We start from the raw sequence: 6,849 nt of genomic DNA on the forward strand, positions 1-6,849 counted from the left end.
ATATAAAGTGGGAATTACTTTTACCAAACTTCTATAAACTTCAATATTTAAATCCTCATGACTACTTTTAGTTCTGCTTTTCCCACTCTACCTGAAGATTTGAATTTACTTTCATCTTACTCACTCCAGTTGTGCTCTTTTTTCCGATATTCACTCAAGCAGATACAAAGTATATCATCCTGCATGGAGTGTGTTATATAGCACACTTTACTAAATATCTGCAGTAATGAGCAAGGTTCTAGAATAAGGTATTTAAAACAATAAAAGATTATCTAGACATGCCTGGTGCATCACTGCCTCATGTGTCTCCCCCTGTCGCCATGGGCGCCACTTCTTATTTATTCACCTCTAACCTCATTTCTTTCTGGTTCAATACATGACAATTCGAAATTCTGTTCTCCATCTTGTTTTCTTATTTTTTTGTCTTCTTCAAAATCATCCTTACATCTTACATTCATCACCACAAAAGTGTATCATCAATTGTTTCTAGAGAATGAAAATATTTTCCTTAAGAATAATATGATGTCATATCTGAAATGATTTTATCCCTCTTATATTTCTATATTCCAACTCTGGACTTAATATGTAAACATCTCAAATGATTATAAATGAATACAATGCAACTAAAATTTTTGTCTTCCTTCTTTTACCTCCTTTGTTTTCTATCCTCTTCAATGGATCCTTTTTTCTAAATGTGTTTATATTCTAAGTAAAATTTATACTCAGTGAGATTTTAGAAATATAAAGTTAGTCTATTTTAAAGGTGAAATGTATAGGCAAATATCAATAAATTGTGATGAGCTATATAAACTGCCAGAGTATTTTGTCAGAGGTAGATTCATAAATGGTTACTTTATTTTGTAGGGGCTTCCCTGGTGGCTCAAATGGTATAGAAACTTCCTGCAATGCAGGAGACCCAGCTTCCATGTCTGGGTCAGGAAGATCTTCTGGAGAAGGAAATGGCAACTCACTCCAGTATCCTTCCTGGGGAATCCCATGTATAGAGGAGCCTGGCAGGCTGCAGTCCATGGAGTCACAAAGAGTTGACACAGCTAAGCAACTAGGCATACACACTAGCCTAACCCTAAATTAAACATTCTAAACAAGTATTCTAAACTCCTTGACAACATTATTTTCTTCCTAATACCTCAAATAAATTCTTGCTGGGTAAAAGTAAAATAGTCATTGTTTAACTACTGTTACAGTCCCAGGGAGACTTCCCTGGTAGCTCAGCTGGTAAAGAATCGGCCTGCAATGCAGGAGACCTGCGTTCAGTCCCTGGGTCAGGAAGATGCCCTGGAGGAGGGCATGGCAACCCACTCTGGTATTCTTGCCTGGAGAATCCCCACGGTCAGAGAAGCCTGGTGGGCTACCGACCAAGGGTTTGCAAAGAGTCGGACACTACTGAGCGACTAAGCACAAGCACACAGTCCCAAGGGCTTCTGTAACTGCTTGGACAATTTACAGGTACAAGATAAGAGATTCTCTTATAATATTAAAATTAGACAGCTCTTGAAAGGCTTAAATTCTATTAAATTCAATACGACTGCTTGATAAATACAAAAATAATTTCCCAAGTTCAGTCCAGTGTCATAATCCACATTATTTACACTGACTCTGTGCACTAAAGGAACACTCATTTACAATTATCTGAGGTAAACAGCATTCATTTAATAAAGAGAATTTCTGAGATTCTGTTTAATGCTGAGAAGAACATATATTGAAAGCCAGATTCTAGGAAATGAAAGTTTCAAAGATTTATTACAGTAGAACAATTGATTCCTTCAATGTAACTTTTAAAAGTTAATTTAATGCTTATTTGTGAAAGAAGAATATTTCTTATTGCATGCCATCCTATTTCAACTGATAAACAGGGATTGAATATTTCTCCCAGTTTCATGCAATAAAGTTATTATAGTTAAAACAAAAACAGACTTTTCCCCCAAACCTTAATGTCTTTAGTAGCAATTTCATTGTTGACTTTCTTCTTTTGACCTGAGTTCCAGGATAGAGGCAATTTCTAATGTTGCTTATCCACCATGTTTTTATATTTTGCTTTAACCCATCCTTTTATTTTGCATTCTTATCCAAACAACCTTAGCTTCAGTAATACACACTCAAATGTGTAAATTCAAGGATTCTGTCACAGTAAGAAACTCAGTTTCATTTCTTCTCATTTTTTTAAGATAGAAAATATTCTACAATTTATGTTTTATTTAACTTGGAGCATATTTTTCAAGATTAGAGCAAAACAAATAGTTTTTTTCTTTTTTTAAGCAGTTAAGAAAAAATAAATAAAAGGTGAAGATTTCAGGCTCCTTTTTATTTTGAAACGGTTCTGTCTTATTTGGAAAGCCCAGTTGTTTATTTTGTAGCTTTAAGATTATAGGTATCATCCTTTTTTAAGCAGTATGTCATGTGTCTCAAGAGGATCCACTGATTTAAAACATTTTTTTTAAAGGAAAGTTTTCCCTGGAGAATATTGCACAAGATGTTAAGACTATCTGAAAAATGACTGAATGGAGAAATTATAATCCATAAGCTCCATATCAGATCAGATCAGATCAATATAGAACAAGACAAAAACACTTTTTTTTTTTTTTTTTAAGGCAGCTCTAAGTTGTATGAGGGCTTCCCTGGTGGCTCAGATGGTAAAGAATCTACTTGCACTGTGGAAGACAAGGGTTCAGTCCCTGGATTGGGAAGATCTCCTGGAGAAGGGAATGGCAACCCACCGCAGTATTCTTGCCTGAAGAAACCCATGGACAGAGGAGCCTGGTGGGCTACAGCCCATGGGGTCACAAAGAGTTGGACACAACTGAGGGACTACACATTCACTTCTCATTTTCATAAGTTGCAAACCATAGGAATTAAAAAAAAAAATACTAAGTTACCCTACATGTCCATGACAAATATACATTAAAAACAAAAGAAGAAGAAAAGAAAAGTGAAAGGCACCTATCTAATTTTCAGTCCAGCAGGAAACATTTTGTAATTAGAAGATGGTGTCTGCTACAACTGCCACCATTCTAATCCAATAAACCATTACCTTCCACCTAGTCTTAATAATAGCCTGTAGGAGATGTCTAAATAATCTTTGCTTCCTGCCCTCATCCAATCCATTTTCTACAGAGAAAATAAAAATATGTTCTCTAAAATTTAATTCATATTATCCCACATCTGTGCTAAAATTATATCCTGAAACCTAATTGAATGGCAAGGTACCAGGGACCAGCAAAGAATCCTTGGTATAACTCCTCACTTCCTTCCTGTCCTATCTTCACGTTCTTCCACTCTTTTCTTTTGATATTTCATTCTTGAGCTCTTTGTCACCTCTCTCCCCATCTCTGCTCTCACTCCATCACCAAACTCAAGACCTCAGATTATCTTGGGTTGGCCAAAAAGTTCATTCAGATTTTTCCTTAACATTTTCATGGAAAAGCCTGAATTAACTTTTTGGGAAACCCAATATATCTCCATAAAAAAGTCAATTTGCTAAGTGACCATTTGTGAGGAGACATTTCTCTTCTCATGGATTTTATGTATAGACTTTTATTGTTTATAATTCTATCAATATTTATTTCTACATGTCATTTCTTCACTTTTTAAATCTGGTTCTCCTACAAAATTCCAGTTGCATCATAGTAGAACCTTGTCTATTATATTTTTCATCCATATAATTTTAGGATCTGGAATAACCCTGGTACTAAGTACTAACTGAATAAATATATGTGATGAATTAAAAATGGAATTATCTTGATAGGAGAGCTGATGAAGTTTATTCTAAAATTTTGATGAAGATAGAACAGAACAAGAAATAAGGCAAATTCACTAAATATGACCAAGCATAGCAACAGGAAGTCTGGGCAGTAAGAACAGAGAGAATTTAGAGGAGATGGCACACGGAATTCTACTCAATACTCTGTAATGACCTATGATTCAAAAAAAAAAAATTAAGTTCACATGGTACAACCAAGTGTTTGCATGCCGCAACAAAAATCAAAGATCCCACGTGCCATAACTAAGACTTGGTACAGCCAAATAAATAAATAAAAATTTAAAAATATTTAAAAAGTGGTTTAATTATTGTGTTATTTTTCAACCTGAAGTACCACTTTAATAAAATTGCTTTTTTTAAAAAAAATTAAAGATATAAATGCAAAGTTCAAAAAGTGAAAAATTCTGGAACTCTGCCAATGAAAATTAGTACCCTCCTGCTTCATCCCTCACCTATCATTAACTCTTATTCTCTGGAGATTTCCAGTATCAGTTTTTGTCCCCTTTGATATTTATTACTATTTCTTAAATGACATTTTCCATTTATGCTATTGGATTTCTAGTATGAAACATAAGTTATTCATTTTCTTATATACTTAATTCTCCCCTGGGTTGGGAACATGCCCTGGAGAAGGAAATGGAAACTCACTCCAGTATTCTTGTTGGCTTCCCCAATGGCTCAGTGGGTAAATAATCTACTTGCAATGCAGGAGACAGAGGAGACTTCCCAGTATTCTTGCCTGGGTAATCCCATAGACAGAGGAGCCTGGCAGGCTACAGCCCATGGGGTTGCAAAGAGTCTGAGACAATGTAGAGACTAAATCACCACCACAAAAATAATTTATATTAATATTTCTCATTTTTATTATATTTTCATACTTTTATAATGATCATCAGTTTTATCTTAATTTACACAATTTTGACAATTAAATTTTTTTCAAGCTGAGCAACATCTTTGTCTACATGCTTTTTCTCTATTTAACAATATTTTGTATCCACAGGGATCAATTTACATTAAAATAATCGCATAAGTATTTACATATTTTTCAGTATTCCCAACTCAGGCCAGAATCCAGAAGTGCAGCTATATCCTCAAAAATAACAAATACATTAGGCAAGCTTCCATCTTCATTTTCTCTTTCCTCAGCATCATCTGTTCTGGAACACTTTTTGCTTCCAGCCATGTCAGTATGGATTGTTTCTAGGTTCGATGTACAACTCTTGTTGAAATGCCTGTTTCCCATATACATGAAGAGTACTTTTACCTTTCTCCTCCTTCCAAACGTAGTTACATGTATGGGGGATATTTGAACTTCCTAATATTAGAGTGCCATTCTTTAAGGTAGCAATAACAAAATTCTGAGAGCAAAATTTATAAATATGGAATTAGAAACATACATGAATGTTATTTAGAATAAGGAAAATCACAGCAAGCCACACATTAATTAAGCTATTAAAATCATAAAATGCAGAAGTGAGAATAAGGTCTGTTCTACTTTACTTGAACTTAGTAAACAAGTTCCCATACAGTGAACATGGGGTTGCCACCATCAGGACCAATGCAAACCCAGTGAGGGGGCTGGACAAGGGAAAATAAAAATGCTGCAAACCTCTCCTATGGTTTTCAGTCGATTTTTCTTTATTCAGCACTCACTTGGTTGTTGTAAACATTTGCTTGTGTCCAGAGTTCCAGAATAATTGATTCTGAAATTTTGGCTCGATATGTCTGTATTTCTGTGATGTTATATCCAGTAGGAAAATCTGAATGAAATGTTTGGCCAACCCAATACTACAGGAAAAACTGGATACCCAAATACCATCAAAATAATTATGATCTGTGCTCAAATTATCAAAAGATTAATTTAGTAATCCAGTTCCCAGGAGCCAAGTACAAGCTGAGAGCATATTTGCTGTACATATTGATCAGGCAATGAAAGAGTCTGAATCACAACAATGTAGTCATAGAACATAGGAATATAAAATGTGAAAGATTCCCAAAAGTGGAGAAATTAATTAGCTACACTCTGTTTCCACTGTTTCCCTATATATTTCCCATGAAGTGATGGGACCGGATGCCATGATCTTCATTTTCTGAAAGCTGAGCTTTAAGCCAGACCTTTCACTCTCCATTTTTGCTTTCATCAAGAGGCTTTTTAGTTCCTCTTCACTTTCTGCCATAAGTGTCATCTCCATATCTGAGGTTATTGATATTTCTCCCAGCAGTCTTGATTCCAGCTTGTGTTTCTTGCAGTCCAGCGTTTCTCATGATGTACTCTGCATATAAGTTAAATAAGCAGGGGACAATATACAGCCTTGACGTACCCCTTTTCCTATTTGGAACCAGTCTATTGTTCCATGTCCAGTTCTAACTGTTTGTTGCTTCCTGACCTGCATACAGATTTCTCAAGAGGTAGGTCAGGTGGTCTGGTATTCCCATCTCTTGAAGAATTTGCCACAGTTTATTGTGATCCACACAGTCAAAGGCTTTGGCATAGTCAATAAAGCAGAAATAGATGTTTTTCTGGAACTCTCTTGCTTTTTCCATGATCCAACAGATGTTGGCAATTTGATCTCTGGTTGCTCTGCCTTTTCTAAAACCAGCTTGAACATCAGGAAGTTCACGGTTCACGTATTGCTGAAGCCTGGCTTGGAGAATTTTGAGCATTACTTTACTAGCGTGTGAGATGAGTGCAATTGTGTGGTAGTTTGAGCATTCTTTGACATTGCCTTTCTTTGGGATTGGAATGAAAACTGACCTTTTCCAGTCCTGTGGCCCCTGCTGAGTTTTCCAAATTTGCTGGCATATTGATTGCAGCATTTTCACAGTATCATCTTTCAGGATTTGAAATAGCTCAACTGGAATTCCATCACCTCCACTATCTTTGTTCATCAGACATTGTATTTTTTGGGGTTCCAAAATCACTGCAGATGGTGACTGCAGCCATGAAATTAAAAGACGCTTTGTCTTTGGTAGAAAAGTTTTGACCAACCTAGATAGCATATTCAAAAACAGAGACATTACTTTGCCAACAAAGGTCCATCTAGTCAAGGCTATGGTTTTTCCTGTGGTCA

This window comes from Bison bison, unplaced genomic scaffold (assembly GCF_000754665.1).
Source record: "Bison bison bison isolate TAMUID 2011002044 unplaced genomic scaffold, Bison_UMD1.0 scf7180017864062, whole genome shotgun sequence".
NCBI classification, from domain to species: domain Eukaryota; kingdom Metazoa; phylum Chordata; class Mammalia; order Artiodactyla; family Bovidae; genus Bison; species Bison bison.